This window comes from Cupressus sempervirens, chromosome 3, assembly GCF_028749045.1.
Source record: "Cupressus sempervirens isolate cs-2001-9-10 chromosome 3, ASM2874904v1, whole genome shotgun sequence".
NCBI classification, from domain to species: domain Eukaryota; kingdom Viridiplantae; phylum Streptophyta; class Pinopsida; order Cupressales; family Cupressaceae; genus Cupressus; species Cupressus sempervirens.
The window spans coordinates 113,784,731-113,810,210 of record NC_143120.1 but is presented as its reverse complement, the minus strand read 5'-3'; the positions used below and the strand labels follow the sequence as shown (position 1 = coordinate 113,810,210).

Here is a 25,480-nt window from a genome sequence, read left to right as displayed (position 1 = left end):
TTTTCATCATAAGAATTGTGACAAAAATCTATTCAAGACATCATCACAATTGTGATTTCTATGTGACATAAATGCTATGGGTCCCACAGAAAGCCATGGGAAACCTCCATCACAATTGGGATAGGCATGTGGCATGAATGATGTGGGATCCATGGTGAGCTATCGCAATTGCAACATTGTATTGTATTAATAAAAATAAAATTACGAAAAACGTTGAATAGCTCTGATGCAATTATAGGTTAATATTGAGATTCAATTGGTTTTGAGAATAGTTTAATATTGTCTACTAATCAGGTCCAACCACATGAAGGTGGAAGCTCATTTGGCTCCACTCCCCCCTAACATCTAAATTCCCTGTTAACATCTAAAATATTTAAGAAATGATCAATGCTTAAATTAAGAAAATAGGTTTCAGACCTGCAAAAGTGACATCATTTTCCCATCTTCTAGTGCATGTCATTTTTCCATCATATCCAATACAAGATTCTGCCACTTTGAATCGAGAATGCGTGTGCAACTACATTCTTTATGCATAGAAAATAGGCAGAGCTAAAAAAATGCAGCACAATTACATTTTCTAATAGGTCTATTAAGTTTTTAAAATTATAGACCATCATCAGGGTATGTGCAAGATCATGGTGTGCCAAAAAAGTGGCGATGTGAAAAAAATAGAGTTTGAAGATGTCTAAAAGCACTTCAAAATCCACTGACATTTTTTCACCTATCTAGGTACCAAACATGGAAAGTAAGGGCTGAGCCTTATTGGATATCTGATAATTAACATAATAATATTATCATAATATAATAATTATAATTATTATACTATAATATATTATTCTTATTATTATATTATAATAATATAAAAATATTATATAATATAATATTATAATAATAATAATTATTATACTGTAATATAATAATAATATTATATTACAATCATATAATATTATACTATAATAATAATATTTTATTATAATAATATAATATAATATTTTATATTATAATATATAGTAATGCAATACAATATATATATATATATCAATATAATATAATATTTTATATTATAATATATAGTAATGTAATATAATATATATATAATATAATATATAACAATATATAATATAATATAATATAATATAATATAATATAATAATAATAATGTAATATATTATAATATAATATATAATAAAAGTGTAGTATATTATATAATATATGCGATGAATATTGGATATCCGATACATGTGACATTACATAAAAAAAAATCACAAACCTGCAGGCCCTTATTTCGCATATTTAGGGGCCAATATTTGCACTGTAATCGGATATCAGATATCAAGGCATTTTTTTTTAAAAAAACTCATTTTTAACCTAAATTCAATAGATTTTAGCATGATTTTGTTTGTTTTAGTTGAATCTAGGGTTTTTTTTTAAAAAAATGTTAAAATTAAAGTTTTTCTTTAATATATATTACGTTTTGCAATTCAATAGGAATGGCTGATCAAAATGATGACATTGAGGCTGGGAATAATATTCCTTATAACCCCCCACCAAATAATCTAGTACCCCCACAAATCTTCTCACCATATGATCCTCTACCCCCTCAAAGCCCTCGTCAAATTGAGGATTTGATAAATGAAAATCTCACCGAATTGAGAGGTTTTCATAGAACATATAGTAATGTACCCACATTGGCTCCTATGTTATCCATGTTAAGAACCATAGTGGATAACATTGAAACCCTTATGAACCAACAAAATGCCACTCTTCATTGGCGTGATGAAATGTATGAGATGTTTGATGATGGTTTGGACTATGATGAGGTTGCAACCCTTAATATAACCAAAGACAATTTGGCTAGCCTTTTTGCAAACTTGAAAACAGGTTTATGAGTTGACCCAAATAAATCCAAACTATTGATTAAATGGTTCACAAATGATGCCATACATGCAAACTTTTGGGATCATTGGTGGATGGTCTTTGATATCCCTCCACATGGCAATTTAGACATACCATTTTATTTCCTTAGAAAATTATATGTAGAATTTGTGTTGAAACTTAAAGTGAACTATTGGAGCACGAAGCCCAAAATGGGTTTAGGACTAGGAGCTCCTTAGGATAGACTCTCTTCCCAGTGGAAGAAAGTTGGTACTTTTTTCTCTCCCACTGATATCGCCCCCCTCCTCAATTTTAGCATCCAGATATTATGGTAGAAGCTAGCTCTCAGACCATTAGAGCCATTCATAGGGTGAGTAGCCTAATGATATCTTAGGCTAGGTTAGTCATGCCTCCTCATGTTGATGATGTTGGTACTAGTTCATCATTGGCTAGCTCATCACACATTTGTGTGCCTCACACTTGCATTATGTGCAAGAATATTTCCTGGGTCCCATAGGTGATCTTCCTGAGTATCATTTTGTATTAGATGAGGATACACCAGACACACGCGTAGAGGCTATAGACCCTGATGCAAGAGAGGAGGGGAATGTAGAGGCATGGACTCCTTCAATGTCAGTATGTCTATAAAAAAAAAATTTATGACATATGTGATTTAAAGTTAATTTTTATAATAGAGTAATTTTAATTTTTAAGCCATACTGACTTTTACATGTATGTGATCTTCATTCATGTTTAGTTGATGACTAAGGAGGAACTTAAATAGTCTGATGATGCCACGCTCTAAGCCATTTCATTTGGCCTTGAGACATCTATGATACATTATGTTGTGTTCACATTTTTTTTTCTATTTGATATTGTAGCATATATGGTTGCTAATCTTTCTTTTATCTTGCAAGTACCACCTGTCCCAAAGGGACAAAGTGTGGGGGGTGAGCTAGCATGCATTGAAAAAGGAAAGGTAATTAGGTGCTTTCTATTTGATTAAATATTGATTCATTCTTGTAAAATGTTTGTGGTAATCCCATTTAATTACATTCTTTATTATATATAGGGTGTGGCTACTGGTAATGAGCCTGTACAGATCTTGCATCGTAGACCATCAAGTATTTTCATTCGCACTAAGAGCCCCATTATATGTATAAGTATCATTTATTTTTTATTTTTTTTATCTTCGTAAATAAATTCAAAACTGATTTTCGTGATATTAACAACTACTATTTTGTATCTCATAGGAGACTCCTAGTGCACATGAGGTCCAATGGAAGAGTTATGTAGATTTGATGATACAACCACTCTCTCCTAAGGAGGAGCCTACAATAGTAAGTTGTAGTTTGAATTCATGATTAAATATGTTATAAATTTAGAATGCTATGAATTATAATATTATAGTTTAAATTGTAGATTCATTTGATAAACATATTTGAACATATACACCCCATAATCAGTGAGGTACAAGCATTGTTGAAGGCATACGAGAGGACTCTTGACTGGTGTAGGAAGTCAATGAAAGAGGTATTTATTATGAAATTTTGATTGTATAAATCTTCATTAAAAAAATGATCATTATGCATTTGATTAATTCAATGTTAGATACAAAGAATCATATAAATTTAGTAGTCTAACTTTGGGTTTTCCTTTTTTGTTTATGTAGGAGGCATCCAATCCACCTAGTGCAATGAAGAGGTTACATTTTGATCATCCACCAGCACCCTAGGACAATATAGTTCTCGTAGAATGCATCATGAGACATTTTGAGATGGCATATGCCACATTGTATATAGAAACATTGATATTATACACATTCTAATGGCATGATCAGCCACATTTTGTATATGGATCTATGTATTTTGATATATATTTGAGTACTTTGTCTATGGATACATGATCTTTGATATATATTTGTGTAAAATTTTGTCTATGGATATATTTATTTTGATATATTTTTTTTTTCATTTATGTGCACAATGATATTCATATTAATTTAGTATCTAGTATTGTTTAGTTTATCGTGGATCATGTGTATTGTTCATGTTCATGGAATATCATTAATTTTGATTATGTTTGTTATATTTGATTCAAATGCAATAATTTTTGAATAATGTTTTAACAACCTTTATTATCAAATTTGGATGCAATGTATAATTTGAAGTGCTATCATGACATAAAGACACTTGTTAACCTCCTACACAAGGTTTAGATAACCCCAAATCTGATTTTAAACTCCACCTTCAACCTTGAAACTAAATCTCGGCTTCAAATCTAATCTCAACATAGTTAAGGACTCCACTCCTCAATAATGGATTAATAGATTCATAATCTTTGTTAACTAGCACTTCACTTTGTTACTATCCTCATACTACAACTTTTCAATTTCAACATAACCTCAAAATATCTCAACTTAAGAGACTTGATTGGATAGCTCATTGATAGCCCTCATGAGCTCCGAGTTATTTTAAGCCTCAACATTACCGTCCTATAGCATTCAACAGTTCATCAATAGCCCTCACAAGCTTTGAGTTATGACCCTCGAAAGATTGACCTTGAACTGCACCTAGAGCACCTTGGAGACTCCTCAGTATGGGGTGGCCACAGATGATGGATGGTCTCTATGGCTGGAACAAGGGTGTCACTAAGGTTCACCTACCCACCCGAAACTAATGGCACTGATGATTGGATGCCAAGATTAGCAGTTTCAAAGTTACGTTGTGGTGCACCTATGAACTAAGTGTTAGGATTAAACCATGGACAAAAATAAGAATTACATACAAATATAACCAATAATAGAAAAATAATAGATCACATAGAAATGAACACAAGGCACCAAGATTTAATATGGTTCACCCAATCCCTGGGCTATGTCCACCAAATAGCAATTGTCTGATCTTATTACAATCCAGTGATTACAACCTAATTACAATCTGTAATCCCTTACAACTCAACACCGCCATAAGGATCAATTTTTCATTACACCATGAAAGAATCCCTAACCCTAAACACTTTTATACAAGTATTAAACTGCTTTAGGGTTATAACATGTTGGCCATAAATTAGCCATAACTTTAGTGGCAAATCTACAAATGGAGAATCTACAAATCTCGATAAAATAGGGCCCAAAATTTTTTACAATACTTTCCTAATCAGTCACTACAATCTAACAATCTCCCACTTGGGGACTAATTAGACTCTACACTAAACAATAGTCTCACACTTGGAGACTAATCCTATAGCAAGACCACTACCACATGGGGCTCCCACTGGATCAAAGCACCCTAGACTCTGCTATTCTTTTATTCATGTTTAGTCTAGAAGACCAACCAAAACTAAAGAGGAGTTGAGCTTCTCCCTTGTTATAACCTTTGTCAACATATCTGCTAGATTGTCATTTGTATGTATCTTCTCTAGCTTTAACTGTCCATCCTCCAAAATTGACCAAATGAAATGGTACCGCAACTGTTTGTGTTTGGTCTTAAAATGCAGAGCTGAATTCTTGGCAAGATGAATGGTACTCTGACTATCTGTGAACAAATAATTATCCTTTTGAGGATGGCCCAATTCTTTCAAGAAGAATTGAAGCTATATCATGTCCTTTGCTACCTCTATAGCAGCAACGTACTCTGCCTTAGTAGTGGATATGTGAGGCCTTTCCCTGACCCTTCATAGCCTTAGTTGTTACTTTATCATTTTGATAATCATGACTTGAGATGTCAAGACATTATCAGATACTTTAACATATTATATTATTTTATGTTGTGTGATGTTATTTTCAGATATTTGATGTTTGTCATTTAATGTTTTATGTATATGTATGTTGATGAAATCAGTAAATGTAGGATGAAAGAAACCCTGATTGATGTATGTTTCAATTTATGTGAATTTATGATACGTTTACAGGACTACTGATGTGTGCAATGAGTGTGCAGATATTTTAGCTGAGAAAATTGACGGAGGAACAAAACTGATCTCTATATGCTAATTTTGGAAACCTTGTTGTTTGTAATTGAAGTATTTTAATTTTGAGATGGATGTATGTATTTTCCTATGATCAATGAATGTTAATGTTCATAACTGTGTTCTTTTAGTGTTGCTTGACACTCGTAAATTGTTTATGCTCTTCAGTGTGCTAGTTAGGCTTAGCTGTGCAACCCTTGGACCTAAGTCGGATTAAGTTAGTATCTTTTGCCAATTTGGTTCTTAATTGAGTTCAGTCACTCTTAATTTGAATTAGTGATTAATCTACATTTTAGAGTTGTTAGTTGCTCCTAATTATTTTTCCTAGCTTATGTTTGGTTCCAAACCTATTCCTAAGGCTTTAAAACATGAAATATTTATAACCAAGGGGTATGGGTATGGGTTGGGGGTCTTTTCCAACCCCTAAGACCCTTTTGTTGACTTTTGAGGTCACTCAAAAAGTCTCTTTTTGCCTTTGTGCGAAAATTGACTCACCTTACCTCCACTTAGTGGTTAACTATAGTGTGGGTTGAGTTAGGAGCTTCTAGATTTGTAGGTGGGTGGGTGAAGTTATTGCTCCTTTTGGTGGTTGAGTTGGAGGCTTATTTAGAGGCCCTTCTTGCAGTAATTGAGGTTGTTACCCAATCTCTACATTTAGAGAGGAGTCTTGGAAGATTGAAGCAAGGAAGGGAGAAGCTCTACTCAAATTTGTTCATTTGCCATTACCTCTTGTGAAGGTAGGAATTCTCATCTCCCTTGTTCATATTTCCATGCTTGCTTCATACTTATGCTACCTTGTTGATGCTTGAATGCTTGTATGATTGTGGGTATGTTGGGAAGATTGGAAAACCATGTTTTTTTGAATGTATTCTTTTCTTGTTTATGTTTGAATTTTGAGATTTTCTTGCATGGGTGTTTTGGTATTACTCACCCTTGGATAGGGCAGAAGTGACCAATTTTGGGAAAGTTCTTTTTAGTTGGACTCCAACTAGTGTAGATTCTCTTCTCAGGATGAGAAGAGGGAGAGAGGGTAGGGTGTTATGGGCCCCTAGCTGTCAGCACAAACCCCGTATGAGTATGACATGTTAAAATGGAAGAATAGAAGTTCTTGGTTTATAGCCCCGATTGGGCATCTATTTTGGTGTTGTGCTTGACTTCTCATGTTGGAAGAATCTACCTTTCCCTAGTTTTGATTCATTGTGAATCCTATTGTGATAACCTTGTATGAATATGCATGTTTGAATTGTTTCTTGGTCATGCTTGTTGTCACCTGATCAGATTCTGTTCTCTCCACTGTTCTTAGAAATGTGTTGCAGAAATTGTTATGAACCCCTTATGAGGGTCATGAAAGAAATTCAATTAAATTGTTGTAATTCAGGATTGAAATCCTATGTCATTTGTATTTCAAACTTTGTTGTAATGGCAATGAAGTCGAGTTTTCTTCTTGGTTCTTTCCTGGCTGAGCCTTTGAATTAGGTTTGCCAATAGAATTGGTGATTGAGTATAATTGTTTATCATGTGATTTAATCATAATTTTAAATTAGATGGATGCATATCAAAAATAGGATGGAAATGATGTTGATTTAATTATGAAAATTTCAAGTTTTCTTATATGTTGGAAACGAAAATCATATTATAGATGTAGATTCAATTTGCATGATTATTAGAATCAAACAATTGTTGCATTATTGATTAAAATGGATAATTCAAATTCTTGGTATATTAAGTTTGTAACAAGTCGTTATAGATTTTCTTTGAAAAGAAAAATTTAATCCCCTCTTGGTAATATATCAACTTTAAAATTTATACTTAGAAAAATATGATAAAAAAAAATGCACTCCCAAGAGCAAATTGCTCACTGGAATTTGTATGGGAGACCGATTTAATTTGCAATAGACAAGAGAGTATATCCTCAAAAAGATTCTCCAAATATATATATATATATCATGAAATAATTCCCTTTATAGCTTCTTAATAATTAAAAAAAAGAGAGACAGTAATTTCTATGACTAAACATTTATTTTGAAAAATAAATATAGTTCTTTCAAAAAGTCACCCGACAAAAAAAATTGAAGGGTTTAATGCTTAAGCATCTCCCTTGGGTGTCAATTTGAGTTTTGCTTTAAAAAAATGTTTTAATTTAACAAAGTCAGATTTGTCATCATTAGGATGATGTCACTCACCCCTGCCCTTTCTTAACTCACGTTGACCTTGGCTCTTGGAAGATTGTGTTTTGAATTTGTTAAAATTTAAAATAGAACAAATGGCTTTCTCCATGGGCAGCCACCTTGGTTTCCACCCAAGGCAAGTGGGGTGGGGAAACATCACTGACGCAAGGTCAGTGTACTCAGGCAGTGCGCTGAGTAAGTGTTTGGGGAAGTGCATGGTATGGGGGGAATAGGGGTCAATTTGACATGGGGAGTTGGTGTAGGTGTTGTAGGGGTCAGTTTAGGTTATTTTAGGTGTTAGTTAGTAAGTAGGTTAGTAAGCATATATTTTACTATGTTATGTTGGTTAGTTTCTATTTTGTTTTATTTAGTTTTTAGTTAGTTAGTTTATTTAATTTTAGTTTGTGTTATATTAAATGTTTAATATTAAGTTTTATTTAATTGTAGTTTAGTTTGTTTTAATAATATTAGTTTTTTAGTATTAGTGTTAGGTTTAGTTTATGTTAGTTCCTTGTGTTTTGATTTTGTTAATAGTATTGTTAGTTAAGAAAGTTAGTTTATTTTAGTAATTAGTTTAATTTATCAAAGTTATAAGCTAGCTATTAATTTAGTTGCTAGCATGTTTTAATTAATTAGTTTTATTTTTAGTTAAGTTTTAAAGTCATGCTAGTTATGTGTTAATGTTAGAATTAAGATTTAGTGTACATTATGTTTTGTTAGTGACTTATTTTTGTTATCGTTAATAAATTTAGTAGTTTTAAATAATAAAGGTTAATTAGCCTTTTAAAATGAGTTAAATATAGATTGTATTTGATTAAATATTTTCAATTAATCTAAGCCCAAAATTCATGTACATTGTTATTTAAGTAATTTTCGCATATCATTATAAGTTAATGTAATATTATAACTTTTGTCGATATCAACTAAATAACAAGTGTATAAATTTTACAGTGTAGAGAACCTTATTTAAACTATGATCACAAACTTATCAAACTTATTGCTTTCTAATTATTATTTTTTTTTAAAAAATTGTGTTCTTTCCCTCGTAGTTTGGGCATGATAGGATAGAACATTAATCTTCTGTAACCTAGAAATCTAGCTCACGATTGCCCCACCAACAGTAAAGACATAACCTACAGTACTCTGCCTAGTATGAATATCCCCTACCAAATTTGAGTCATCATAGCCCTATAAATGAGTAGTAGAGCCCCCAAAGTGTAAACACTTATTGGATGTTCCTCTCAAATATCTGAGAATCCACTTGATAAAATTCCAATGCTCAAATTTCAGATGACTCATATACTTGCTAATGACTCCCACTGCATGGGCAATATCTGGCCTAGTGCATACCATAGCATACATAAAGCTTCCTACAACTGAAGCATAGGGTACCTTGGACATCTTATCCTCCTCTTCCTGTGTCTTAGGACACATCTCCTTAGTTAATTTCAAATGACTAGGTAAAGGTGTGCTGACAGCTTTAGCATTCTCCCTAGAGAAACATTGCAACACCTTCTCAACATAATCAGCCTGAGATAGCATCAATGTTCTATTCTTCCTATCTCTACAAATCTTCATACCAAGGATTTGTTTTGCTACCCCCAAATCCTTCATAGAAAATGCATGTGCTAACTGGAATTTTAGCCACTTAATATGATCCATGTTAGACCTAGCTACAAGCATATCATCAACATATAAACATAAAATAATGTAGCTATCATCATCCAACCTCGTAAAATAAACACAATAATCTAAATGACACCTATTATAGCCATGCTCATGCATAAACTTGTCAAATTTTAGATACCATTGCCGAGGTGATTGCCTCAAGCCATATAAACTTTTTTTCAATTTGCACACTAAGTTCTCCTTACCTTTGACCTCAAATCCTTGTGGCTTAGCCATATATATTTCTTCATCCAAATCACCATGAAGGAAGGCTATTTTAACATCCAGCTTCTCTAAATGCAAATCTTCAATAGCCACAAGACTTAAAACAGTATAGATAGAAGTCATTTTAACAACAGGAGAAAATATCTCATCAAAATCAATTCCCTTTTTCTATGCAAATCCTTTTACAACTAACCTGACTTTAAATCTTTTCTTACCTCCTTCCTCTTCTTTCATCTTGTAAATCCACTTATTTTGTAAAGCCTTTTTACCTACAAGAACCTTGCACAAATCCCATGTCTTATTCTTTATCAAAGAGTCCATTTCATCTTTCATTGTAGACTCCCACTGGATCTTAGTATCCACCTACATAGCTTCATCATAACTTTTAGGTTCACAAGCATTAGTAAGTAAAATAGAATACAAAGAGGGAGAAAATATTTGTGGAGGTCTAATTTGCCTCGTTGACCATCTAACATTCATTGGTGTGTGTGGTATTTATTGTTGCAGTTGTTGTACATCATGAGGAATGGCTGGAACATCAGCTTTTGGAGTATCATCCAACACTACATAATCATCTTCTTTATTCTCATGTTGCTGCAATAGATCTTCATACAACACTTTCTCATTGAATATGACATTCCAACTTCTTAGAATTTTATGATTTTCAAAATCCCAAACCCTATAACCAAATTCATTAATGCCATATCCAACAAAGACACATTTCTTTGATTTAGCTTCTAGCTTGGTTCAATTTTCAGAGTCTATATGATCAAAAACTTCACAACCAAAGGTCTTGAGAAAAGAATAACTCATGTTCTTACTAGTCCATGCCTCCTCTAGAATACTACAGCCCAAAGGAGTAGAGGGATCTCTATTAATCAAATATATTGCAGTATTGATAGCCTCCACCCACATGTGTAAGGGCAACCCAGCATGCAACCTCATGCTCCTTGTATGCTCCATTATAGTCCTATTCATGTGTTCAACCACTCCATTTTCCTATGGAGTCTTTGGGAACAATTTTGTGTCTATGAATACCATTAGTGGAGCAATAATCTTCAAACTCATGACTGCAATAATCACCACCATTATCAGATCTGAGACATTTTAATTTCTTACCAGTCTCATTTTCAACCAAGCATTTCCATCTCTTAAAAGTTTGAAATACATTAGATTTCTATTTAAGGAAGTAAACTCATACTTTTCTAGTTGCATCATCAAAAAATGTAACATAATAATGAGAGCCACCAAGGGAAGATACTTGAGCTGGTCCCCATACATCTGTATGCATGAGCTCTAATTTCTCCTTTTTGGTTTCCTTCCTAGTCTTTACAAAACTCACTCTATTTTGTTTTCCATACACACAACTTTCACAAAAATCCATATTAACACATTTTAGATGTGGTAAAACTTTCTTTGAATGAATTACTTTCATACCTTTCTCACTCATGTGCCCAAGTCTATTGTGCCACAATGCTGTATTAGACTCTACAACAACTATTTGTTCTTCCTACTCAACTGCAACAATTGTTCCTGAACATTCATTTTTCTCTGAAACAACCAAAGTAGAAGGAACAACATGACCTGTAAAAAGATATAAGGTGCCTACTTTCACACCTTTTTCTACTACAATGGAACCTTTTGAATGTAGCCAATGATTCCCATTTTGCAACTTAATCTTAATTTTTCCCTTCCCAACAATTTGACAACATTCATGATCCCCCAAATAAACAAGCCCAAAATCCCCTTGGACATAATCAATGAAATAACCTCTATGAGGTGTAGCATTAAATGAAGCACTAGAATCTAAAACCCATGAATCATGAACACTTTCTAAAGACAAAAGCAAAGCATCCTCTTCAAATTTTTTACTTCCCACATTTTCCTCCTTGTCTCCATCTGATTTATCTCCTTCATTTTTCTTTCGATTTCAGTAATCTTTCTTTTTATGACCTGGTTTCCCACAATACCAATAGTCATTCAGTCCTCTCAATTGAGACCTCTTCCCCTTTGACTTTTCTCTTGATTTTCCATGATTTCTAGAGTTACTTCCTCTCTTAGTTGTTCTAAGCCTGCTTTGTGTATTCAAAGCACTTCCTAATGTAGATCCACCTAAGGATTTCCTATGAGTTTCTTCACTCAACACAACACCAATCTCATCATCATATTTTAGGGTACTAAATCCAAGAACAAAATTACTTACTGCCATCACCAAGCCATTCCAACTTTTAGGAAAAGAACACAAAATTAAGAGAGCCCTAATTTCTTCATCAAAATTGATACCCATAGAGGATAACTAACTAGTAATAGTATTAAACTCATTAAATGATCTGCAATAGATCCACCTTCTGCCATTTTCATATTAAATAAATGCTTCATGAGAAATACCTTGTTTGAAGTAGAGGGCTTTTCATATAGTGTCGCTAGAGTTTTCATCAATTCTTTTGTCGTCTTTGCTTTTATAATACTAAATGCAACTGATGGTGCCATGCATAACCGAATGCTTCCAAGTGCCTTTTTGTCCAAAAGATCCCATTCATCACTTGACATAGATCCCCGATTCTTGACTTTTCCTTCCAATGACTTCCATAAATCCTTCTAATATAGATAGTCTTCCATTTGCATCTTCCATAACTGAAAGTTTTTCCCATTAAACCTATCAACCCTTAGCTTACCCTCATCTTCCATTGCTCCCACTCAACCATGAAACTTTCTTGTAGAGGATAACTAAAAAGAACTAGGCTCTGATACCATTTGTTAGGACTAAACGATAAACATAAATAAAAATTACATACAAATATAACCAATAAAAAAAAATAATAGATCACATAGAAATGAACACAAGGCACCAAGATTTAACGTGGTTCACCCAATCCCTAGGCTACATCGACCAAACAACAAGTTCAATCTTATTACAATCTAGTGATTACAACTCGATTACAATCCGTAATCCCTTATAGCTCAATATCGCTACAAGGATCAATTTCGCATTACATCATGAAATAATCCCTAACCCTAAGCCCTTTTATACAAGTATTAAACTACTTTAGGGTTATAACATGTCAGCCATAAATTAGCCATAACTTTAGTGGCAAATCTTCAAATGGAAAATCTATGAATCTCGATAAAAATTATGGAGTATGTATAGTACTTTCCTGATCAGTCACCACAATCTAACACTGAGGCACATTGTGAGTTTTGGCATCGAGCAAGATCGTTGTTCTAAATCTAGATGAAATGTGATCTCTCAAAAATGAGATAGGTTATTTTAGGTCTCAGCATCACCATCCTGTAGCATTAAATTGTTCATTGATAACCCTCATGAGCTCTGAGTTATGACCCTTAGAAGATTAACCTAGAAACACACTTAGAGCACCTTAGAGACTCCTTAGTATGGGGTGGCCACAAACGATGGATGGCCTCTATGGCTAGAACAAGGGTGTGACTAGGGTTCACTTGCCTACCTAGAGGTAATGGAATTGATGATTTGATGCCAAGATCAGTGGTTTCAAAGTTGCGTTGTGGTGCACTTATGAATTGAGGCACACTACGAGTTTTGACATCGAGCAAGATCGCTGTGCCGAATCCAAATGGAATGTGATCTCTAAAAAATGAGATAGGTTATTTTAGGTCTCAACATCACTATCTTGTAGCATTCGATAGTTCATCAATAGCTCTCACAATTTTTGAGTTATGACCCTCGAAAGATCGACCTTGAAATGCACTTAGAGCACCTTGGAGACTCCTTGGTACAAGGTGGCCACGGATGATAGATGGTTTCTGTGGCTAGAACAAGAGTGTGACTAGGGTACACTCGTCCACTTAGAGCTAATGGCACTGATGATTTGATGCCAAGATCAACAATTTCAAAGTGATGTTGTGGTGCACTTATGAACTAAGGCACACTACGAGTTTTGGCATCGAGCAAGATTGATGTGCTGAATCCAAATAGAATGTGATATCTCAAAAATGAGATAGGTTATTTTAGACCTTAGCATCACCATCTTGTAGCATTCAATAGTTCATTGATAGCCCTCACAAGCTCTGAGTTATGACCCTCAGAAGATCAACCTCAAAACACACTTAGAGCACCTTGGAGATTCCTTGATATGGGGTGGCCGCAGATGATGGATGGTCTCTGTGGCTGAAAAAAGGGTGTCACTAGGGTTCACCCACCCACGTAGAGCTAATGGCACTAATGGCACTAATGATTTGATTCCAAGATCAGCAGTTTCAGAGTTACGCTCTGGTGCACCTATGAACTGAGGCACACTACGAGTTTTGGCATTGAGCAAGATCACTGTGCCAAATCCAAACATAATGTGATCTCTCCAAAATGAGATAGGTTATTCTAGGCATCAACATCACCATCTTTCAACATTTGAAATTTCATCAATAGCCCTCACGAGCTTTGAGTTATGACCCTCAGAAGATTGACCTCGAAACACACTTAGAGCAACTTGGAGACTCCTTCGTATGGGGTGGCCGCAGATGATGGATGGTCTCCATGGCTAGGAAAAGGGCGTCACTAAGGTTTACCCATGACTCAAAGCTAATGGTGCTAACGATTTGATGCCAAGATCAGTGGTTTCAAAGTTACGCTCTGGTGCACCTATGAACTGAGGCACACTATGAGTTTTGGCATCGAGTGAGATCATTGTGCCAAATCCAAATGGAATGTGATTTTTTGAAAATGAAATTGGTTATTTTAGGCCTTAGCATCACCATCCTATAGAATTCAATAGTTCATCAATAGCCCTCATGAGCTCCAAGTTATGACCCTTGGAAGATCGACTTCGAAATGCACTTAGAGCACCTTGGAGACTCCTTGGTACGGGGTGGCCATGGATGATGGATGGTCTTTGTGCCCAAAAAAAGGATGTCACTAGTGTTCATCCACCCACCTGAAGCTAATGGCACTGACGATTCAATGCCAAGATCAGTGGTTTCAAAGTTATGCTTTGGTGAACCTATGAACTAAGGCACACTGCAAGTTTTGGCATCGAGCGAGATCCCTATGCCAAATCCAAACGGAATGTGATATCTCAAAAATGAGATAGGTTATTTTAGGTCTTAGCATCACCATCTTGTAGCATTTGATAGTTCATTGATAGCCCTCACAAGCTCCGAGTTATGACCCTTAGAAGATTGACCTCGAAATGCACTTAGAGTACCTTGGAGACTCTTCGGTATAGGGTGGCTACAAATGATGGATGGTCTCTATGGCCAGAACAAGGGTGTCACTAGGGTTTTCCCACCCACTCAAAGCTAATGGAACTGATGGGTCAAATCTAGCCATTAGGAGTTAGATTTTGAAAAGTTGTTAAGAAAATTGCAAAAGTTACTAAGCAACTTTTTGCAATTTTTTCTTTAAGACAAGTTTTATTGCAAATTTGTTTGCAAATGGACTTTAAAAAATCCTAGGGATCCTAATAATGTTCTAAACATCTATAAATACATAAAGAACATGCAATTTACCAAAAATCCACTTTATTGGACCAATTGATGGCCAAGGGTTATAGTTGCACCATGGCGTCTTCTGTCCATTACAAATGTGGATGGTCACAGCAAGATCATTAGATCTATCCCTAGATGTTATTACATTAAGAAAAGAAAAAATATTAGTTTCTTTGCACTAGTGTTCCATATATTGATGTGATAAAAAGTGCATAGAATGGTTAGTGATTGTGCATACCTCATGTATGTGTTACTTGATTTTTTTTGGATGAGATGTGGTTGGTATGTAATCAATTAACAAGATTTCTTAGCATGAGAATTGTTGGATAACCAATCCAATTTCCTACTAATTCAAATGGGTGTGCCTAAGGGCTCAACATGTTTGGGTGATATTGAATCCACACAAATATCACTTGCTCTTCTAGAGATGCTAAAGGGTGTATGCAAAGGGATTAGCATCCTTTAATATTGTAGAATTTCATTTTTGTGCATTTTTTATGGATATGCGTTTGGAAACATGTCATGAATGGTATGTGGATGATAAACAACCTTGTATTTCATTAATGTTATTGGACTAAGAACTAGCTTTCCTCTCAGTTGGAAGGGTGGGCCTAAGGGTTCAACACTAATGGGTGATGTTGAACCACCTTGGTAATGACTAATTCATTTGCGGAGGCTTGAGACTACATGTAAAGGGATTCTTTTTTATTTTACTCTTGTTTCAAGGGGTGGGCCTAAGAGCTCAACATGTTTTGGTGATGTTAAATAACCTTATTAATGAATAGCTCATTTGGAGATGGTAGCTAACCAAAGCTTAGAAGATTATTTTTATAGTATTGTAAAAGTTTTTTGTGAGAACCTTGCTACTAAAAATTTAGAGTATATGCATTTTTCCTAATGATTCTAAGCATGAATGCAAGATGGATCCATTTCTCAAGAGTATTTAGTAGGTTTATAGTTGTTATGAACTTTGAGCTACCTTAATAAAAGGAGGGGACTCCTTGACCATGGATGATGCAAAGATAGGACAATGGAAGAAAGGATCAAGCCAACTCCTACATAACCTTCAAGGTTTTCACAAGGATTTTTAAAAGACTTGGTCTACTTCCTTGAATGGATACTCCTCCTAAAAAACACTAAAAAAGGTTTCTAGACTTACCTTCCACAAGTACAACCCAAAACCACATGCAACCAATTCAATGCAAATATGAAAACCTCCCTCAAAATGGGCATAATGAGGATTTTGCTATTAGGAGTTACATTTTGAAAAGTTAAGAAAATTGCAAAATTTTCTAAGCAACTTTTTGTAATTTTTGCTCTAAGACAATTTTTATTGCAAATTTGCTTGTAAATGGATTCCACAGACTCCTAGGGACCCTACTACTATTATAAACACTTAGATTGCCTAGAAAACATAGAGATAATGAAAAATCCACTTTATTGAACCAATTGATGCCCAAGGCTTATAGTTGCACCATGGGTTCTTGTATCCATTACAAAAGTGGATGGTCATAGGGAGATCATTAGATCTATCTATAGACCTTATAGGGGGCAAGTTAATATTAGCGGACAAATCAATTTGGTAAGCATTGTTGCCACACTTTTTACCAATGGAGGCAGAGTTGGCATGGTTGTAATAATGCATGGTACCCATGATGAACCAACACAAAGGAGAAACACTATGAACCATGATGCACTTAACATGAAGATGATTATGGAGAGGATCAAATGCAACATGTTGCTTCAGTCCCAAATGTTGACAATATACAAGGGTTTGACTTTGACAATATACAAGATCACATTATTAGAATAAAATAATAAGTAAAATATACAATGGAAACCTCACACCATAAAAAATAATGAAATGCATTGATAAGACTTGTAGTAAAAGGCTTACACAATATTAGCATCATAAAATCACTTTTTCTTTCAATGCCTCATTGCGAATGAGTATTCAAACTTATTGACACCTTCCCCAATCTATTTTTTTAAGAAATCAAGTATTCTAATTGTTCATCTGTACCTTTTAGATTTTTCTTATTTGATTAGTTTAATAAAAATAGTTTTAATAATCATAATGGAAGCTCTATGTCAAATAAGAAAAAAGCCAAACTTGTAATAAGATACCAGCAAGCAATTATCTTTCATATAGTTATAAATGCTCTTAAAATTGGCCTTATAGCCTTGTATCACATGGAAATATGATTTTCAAGAACTTGTTCAATGTCTTCCTCTTATAATTCCTTACAAAGAACCTACCAAAATAAAAATTCAAATGTGAAACTAATTTGACCTATCTTTTTCATTATTACAAAAACCATATACAAAAAAAGTTCACATTTTACATCATAATACATCATAAATCTTAAGAATTCTCCCCAACACCCATCCCCTTGCCCCCCCTCCCCCCCCCCCAACTCTTCATGGTGTACCTACATTCCAATATCATAAAAAATTAGTAACTTATTGTATTAAACAAGATAATCATCAGTTCATTGAATCATTATGAAGAAAATAACATAAGAAGTAAATATACCTAGTCGAGTGTTTCAGTAGGGTCCTCTCTCTATTTTAGGGTCTCCAATAGGGCTTCATGATCAACATTAGTAATAGTAAAAAGTTATTTTACTTTTGGTCTTTCGTGATGCTTCAACAACTTTACATTTGTTGCTATAATAAGATGTGAATATATGAGAATTATTTTGTGCTTTTGATAGTCTTTGAATGCAGGAATTCCATTCCTTCTAAGCATGTATGTCCATAGCCATGTTCCAACAACAACCACTAAATTAGTATGATATGTGAATCCATCATCATCCGTAATCGATTGTGCAAGTTTTTGTTTACCTCTTACACAATGTGCTCGCCAATAATTAGATTTATCATCATTCCCCTATGGTGCAACCAATGCAAAGACATGTCCTGGCTGAAGTAGATCTGATAGATGGTTATGCTCAAGTGAACTTTTTATGTCATCATTTCTAATAGAGGGTATAATAGACAATGGAGTAAGATAATGTCGAGCCCATGTGTCCACCCACTCACTTGACTCACAATGATCCCAATCACACTAAAAACAACTAGGAAAAGTGTAAGCTAGTTGTTCTATCCAAATGGTCCATGTACTAGAATCAAAGCTCTGAAATGAATGCATTTTTGATGAGTCTCTCATTGTAGTACAATTTGACCTATTAACTATGGACCCTTCCTCAACCAACCAAAAGAACCTGTGTACCACTAAATCAAGAGTCCCCCCCCTGTGATAATGCTAAACTACACCAATCAATAATGCTACGAGCATCAAGAAGCTCTAGTGGTGAAATCTTCAGTTGCTCCTTAACTAGATATCTCTTTACACATGTCGTTGCTCCATCATGTTCCCTTTTTCCATGGCCAGACTCATAAAAACTCAAAATATGAGGCACCCCTCTCTCTACGTGCATCCTACACAACTAATAAAACATGAAAGCATTCTTGAATTGACATGTATAGTTATCTGACCAAATGATATGACTATCCATAGAAATTGCATGCTCATATAAGAAATCAAAATAATTCTCAAAATAATGTTGCAAAAACTTGTGAGAGTAATATCTATCATCACTCATATAAAAATGATACTCTCTAATAATCTTTCGATTATCTTCCACACTATCAGGGGCATGCCTATATGATATGTGAATGAAAATAGCAATCTAAATGGAGTTTTAATATTGAGATTGTGTCTCATTTTGAGGTTGCAATGTGTAGTTCTCAGAAAAATCAACAACTGATATAACAGTGCCAATGGAAAAAGTCTCCTTACACATTCTAAATTGTTGATCCAACCACTAAGACCTATGACTATGTCTTGCATATTTGTAGAAAATATTTTCCTTGAAATCTAAAATAAAACTAGCCACACTGATATCTTTTCCAACAAATTCACACCTAGAGCTCTCACCCCCACTCTTTAATGTGTATTTCACCATTTCTTATACCTTTTTTTTTCACTATTGTCTTTCCAAGATCTTGTTTGCACCCTTCATGGAAACATGTGTCAAACTTGGATAAGCCACCACATTCTAAACACTTCTGATTTAAGCAAGCATTTCTATAAAAGAAACAACCATCAACTCTACAACATAAAAGTTGATCTAGCAAGTCTCTTGATGATTTTGGAAGCCCACTAGCACCACAATCCTCCAACATTTCTTTACTATGAAAAGTAGAACGAATGGAGCCTAATAGTTCATGGTGCATAGAAAACTCAACGTGATATTTGCAACATGTATTTCAAATTTTGAGTGGCACATAAAATGGCTTCAAAGGTTCAAAAGCCCTTTGTGATACATGAAGACTTGTATGACTCTCTCTAAATTATTTGAACAACATAGTTTGACTTACTTCAAAATAGTGTTTAGGATGTGGCATGCGGTCTCTAATGCTAATTCTCAACTTTAACATGTCTTTAGCATTGGGTGATACTCATGAGCTAGAGTGCCAAAATTGCATAATTTCTTCCTTCACATCATCAGATAGCTTCTTATTAAAATGTGGAAGTCTCTCACCAAATGCCCATGTTTCATTTTGAAATGGATAATTAATTTTCTCTCATCGACTAAGTGCTCTTCTCAAAGTAGTATGATTTAGATTGAAATAAATACAAGTTTGTCTCATATATCTACCCTTTCTCAAATGATGACTTACCAAAGAGGTTGTAATAACCCTTCGAGCAGCTTTGTTATCCTTCTCCCTACTATTTTTCCCAATGCTATTGAGAGCACTGAAAAGATTCTTCACAATAATGACATTTCTTTCCAACTTTTTATTAACATGAATTTCAATTTGGAAAACATAGGTCTCATCTTTTGCATCTTTAATAAGTGCATGAAAAACTGACATTGCTCCACCACTGTCTTGTTGCCAAAAAATATCTTATATAGTCTTGAAGCCTATAACAAAATGGTTCTTTCTGATTTTTTTCCTTCCAAACTAGTAATAATCAATTCATCAATTTCAATTATCCATTTCAGTATTCTAGAAACTTCATTTTGATTATAATTAAGAGATATGTAAGGTTCTTGTGCATTAGGTTCATGTGCCTTGTCATGTTCGACATGGTCAATTATGCAATTTCCATTATGACTTGGTTGCATTTCGTCCTTGAAATTTTCATTCTCTAAATTTTCAATTTTGACATTATCATTTTCAATAGGTACAATTTCATTTCTCGACTATACATATTCATTATCTGACTCTATGATTTTACCTTCGACTAATTCATTGTCAACTTGACTGATATTTAACATACCTTGTCTTTTTCTTCGGTGTTCTATTTTGTTTGTTTCCCTGTATGCCGCAATGTCTTCATTGGATACCTTCCTTTTGCGTTTATCCTTTCGATGACTATTGTTCCCCATTCAGATGACAATATTGGACACCTAGGGTTATATTTTCAAACTTTTTTCGATTGGTTGGGCCCCAAAACTTGAAATTTTCTAAAACCAATGAAAAAAACCTCAAAAAGTGATCTTGTTGGGTTTGCAGGGACAGGGAATATGTTGGAAAATGATGCCAGTTATATTAGATGTTTGATATGTCCCAAGAATATTTTGGAGGGAAAAATGAATATGGGTTATAATTTGTGAGTTATCAATTATTTGAGTTATATTACTATGTAAAGATATATTATAATATTATATATATATATATATATATATATATATATATATGTATATATAATAACGTAACGTAAAGATATAACATATAATCTATAAATATAATAAATATTATTATTATTTTTAATATATTTTTATTAAATATAATAACATAATATTTTACATATACATGTTATTAATATATATTATTATTATGATCTATATTATTAATATATAGTAATATATTATGTTATTAGTATTATAATCTATAAATTTTATATATATATATATATATATATATATATATATATATATATATATATCCGTAGGGGTCCTCAAACCCCTAGGGACATTTCACAATAATTCACATGGGTTGAAGTAGGTCATAGTCCCCCTTCGACCCATCACATGATGACATATGTTCCTAGGGGTCCTAACACCCGTAGGGACAAAGCACAATCATTCACATGGGTCGAAGGGGTTCATAGGGTGACCTATTACCCCCTTCGACCCATCACATGATGGGATATGTCCCTAGGGGTCCTAGGACCCCTATGGACATATCAAAATTGTTTATATGGGTTGAAGGGGGTAATAGGGTGACCTATGAACCCCTTTGACCCATCACATGATGACATACGTCCGTAGGGGTCCTAGGACCTCCAGGGACATATCACAATTGTTCATATGGGTGGAAGGAGTTCATAGGGTGACCTATGACCCCCTTCAACCCATCACATGACAGTATATGTCCCTAGGGGTCCTAGGACCCCTAGGGACATATCAAAATCTTTCACATGGGTCAAAAGGGGTAATAGGGTGACCTATGACCCCCTTTGACCCATCACATGATGACATATGTCCCTAGGGGTCTTCAGACACCTAGGGACATATCACAATCCTTCACATGGGTCGAAGGGGGTCATAGGGTGACCTTTGCCCCCCTTCGACCTATCACATGATAACATATGTCCCTAGGGTTCCTAGGACCCCTAGGGACATATCGCAATCCTTCACATGGGTTGAAGGGGGTCATAGGGTGACTTATGACCCCGTTTGACCCATCACATAATGACATATGTCCCTAGGGGTCCTAGAACCCCTAGGAACATATCACAATCCTTCACATGGGTTAAAGGGGTTCATAGGGTGAAATATAACCTGCTTTAACCCATTACATGACGACATATGTCCCTAGGGGTCCTAGCACCCCTAGGGACATATCAAAATCTTTCACATTGGTTGAAGGGGGTTATAGGGTGACCTATGACCCCCTTTGACCCATCACATGATGACATATGTCACTAGGGGTCCTAGGACCCCTAGGAACATATCACAATCCTTCACATGGGTCGAAGGGGGTCATAGGGTGACCTGTGACCCCCTTCTACCCATCACATGATGACATATGTTCCTAAGGGTCCTAAGACCCCTAGGAACATATCACAATACTTCATACGGGCCAAAGGGGGTCATAGGGTGCCCTATGACACCCTTCAACCCATTACATGATGACATATGTCCCTAGGGGTCCTAGGACCCCTAGAGATAGATCACAATTTTTCATATGGGTCGAAGGGGGTCATAGGGTGACCTATGACCCCTTTCAACCCATCACATGATGACATATGTCCCTAGGGGTCCTAGGACCCCTAGGGACATATCAAAATCCTTCACATGGGTCGAAGGTTGTCATAGGGTGACCTTTGACCTCCTTCAACCCATCACATGATGACATATGTGTCTAGGGGTCCTAAGACCTTTAGGGACATATCACAATCCTTTACCTATGACTCCTTTCAACCCATCACATGATGACATATGTCCCTACAGGTCCTAAGACCCCTAGGGACATATCACAATCCTTCACATGGGTCGAAGGGGTCATAGGGTGACCTATGAACCCCTTCAGCCCATCACATGATGACATATGTCCCTAGGGGTCCTAGGACCCCTAGGGACATATCACAATCCTTCACATGGGTCAAAAGGGGTCATAGGGTGACCCCTATGACCTTAAGTTTATAACCGTCTAAAATAGAAATAAATTTCCTCTAAAACCATCTAAAGTTACCCTCTTAAGTTTATTTCCTTTTAAATTTGTCTCTCTCCAAATTTGAATTCAAAAAAATATCCCTTTTGAAATTTTCCTCCAAATTTGGGTGTAAAGTTGTCGGGCCTAGTCGGATATCCATTTAGGCTTGGTATTTACCAAGCCTATTCGGTCAACCCAAAAAATGTGTTTGAGAAGGGTTTCAGTGACACTTAGACTTCGGGTAGCCATTTGACAATGTTATTTTGATAAAAAATGAATGAAACGAAAAAGGTTTTTTAATATCACTCGCAAGTTTCTATCAATATAATTGCTATCAAATTCTAAGTTCGATAAGTATTTATTAGTTAATTTTTAGTGAAGATTGTTGTAAAGTGTTGATTGACATACTGATTGAGAAATAGCTATAACTTTCAAATGGTATAACATTTTTTAAATCTAAAAGTTGTGTCACATTGTATGGTTCACCTAATATAAGAAAAAATAAAATAAAATAAATTTGGTTAAATTTTTTATTAGTTAAGGTGGTCAGACATGAGAGTGTTTTTTTTTCAAAAAAGTTGTAGAAAATTCATATTTAATTATTTATTTGGAATAAAAATACCCAAAAATATGCATCACATTTGGGCATGAGTCTACTTTTTATATCTATAATTATATTAAAAAAATATTATCATTTGATTTTAATTAGGGTGATCAGACATACACCTACCTTTTATTTTTTGCCCTAAAATTTTTGTAGTACTACATTAAAATCCAAACTTTTGACCAATCAATTATTTTTTTCTCTAGATAAGGCTTAGTAGTTTAGAAACTGCATTTAATTTCCTATAGATTATTTTCATATAACTATTTTATTTCATATAAAGTCCATAACCATTTAAAAATTATGTGTCAAGTTGACATAACCCTAATTTGCTAATTTTTCACTGTCACTAAAGGCCATAGTTTGGTACACCATAATCTTGCACATACCCATCATGAAGAATTTTTTTGATGGTCTATAACTTAAAATACCTAATTAAAGAGCTCTAACAAAAATGCAAACCTATTGCATTTTTCAACTCTCCCTGATGTCTTATGCATATGAATTGACATTGTATATTGAACTATGGCATCCTTCTACATTTTTCGAAACCAAGAGATTGGCATAATTAGTTGTCATACAATTATAGGTTATTGTTGAGCTTCACTTGGTTTTGAGAATAGTTTAATATTCTTTACTAATCAAGGCCAACCATGTAAAGGTGGAACCTCATTTGATCGCCACCCCCCCCCCCCCCCCCCCCCACCCACATCTAAATGCCCCATTAACATGTAAGATCTTTATGTAAAGATCAATCTTTAAAGTACCTAGAATCTCCTTATCACCTCCTGCCACTCTTAGGAGAAGTTTGTCCTCATTGTAATCACCTAAAAATGGTTACCTAGACCATAAACCCCCTTCTAGCATTTCTTGCTAATGTTATCAAGTGTTTGATCACAAAAAAAAGTAACATCAATTCATTTGATTTTAACTTATAAATTGACCATCATATTCTAAAAACATATTTGATTGAAAGAATTTGCTCACTTTTATTTCAAATATAATTCTAAAAAATCCATCCACACATTTCTTATTTCATAAATAAAAGAATTGCATTTTTGTCTACAAATGAGCCTCCTATTTTGACAAAATATTTTGTCTACACATGAAGGTGTAATTTTCCATGTGTAGAGCCTTCTATTTTGATAAAATATTTTGTTTACACATGAAAGTGTAATTTTCCATGTGTAGAGCCTTCTATTTTGAAAAAAATATTTTGTCTACACATGAAAGTGTAATTTTCCATGTGTTGAGAAGCCTCCCATTTTGACAAAACAAAATCATTTTCTACAAAAATGTATAATTTTCTATGAGTGCAACCTTTTATTTTGAGTAAGGATAGTTTAATGTCAAAAATTAGGCAAGGATTATTCTCCACCCTTGATTAACCATTTCTTGTCTTTTGATCTCAACCATCTAATTTTCTTTAAAAAGAGGGATCTCTCCTCATATTAGGACACACTCTTGAATATTGTTATGTTGTATATTTTCTAACAAGTTTCTTGGAGCTTTGTGGAGAACTTTATTTTAGCTTAGATTCATATTTGCATGCTAGTCTAGTTTTCATTTTGCAATAATTCTATCCTACATAGCTTAATATTTGGTTTGTAATACTCTCATCCATGCTTAGAATAGTTGCACTTTGTATTCTTATCTTAGCTTAGTTTTCATCTTACATTGCATCATTGAGGCATATTTGGTGGACATTTTCACTCTTGCATCTCATCTCTAAAAGAACCTCCCATTGCATGGTTTACTAGCAAGAAGTACATTTCTAAGACTCAGTTGAGAGCTTGCATATTCAAATCCTAAGTTCTTGCACTTCATTGATAGGGAGTCC

General features: G+C 34.4%; 1 pseudogene; it reads right to left on the bottom strand.

The window, feature by feature from the left end:
* LOC149565037 (uncharacterized) overlaps nt 1-25,480 on the bottom strand; it is a 167,748-nt pseudogene that overhangs the window by 1,937 nt on the left and 140,331 nt on the right.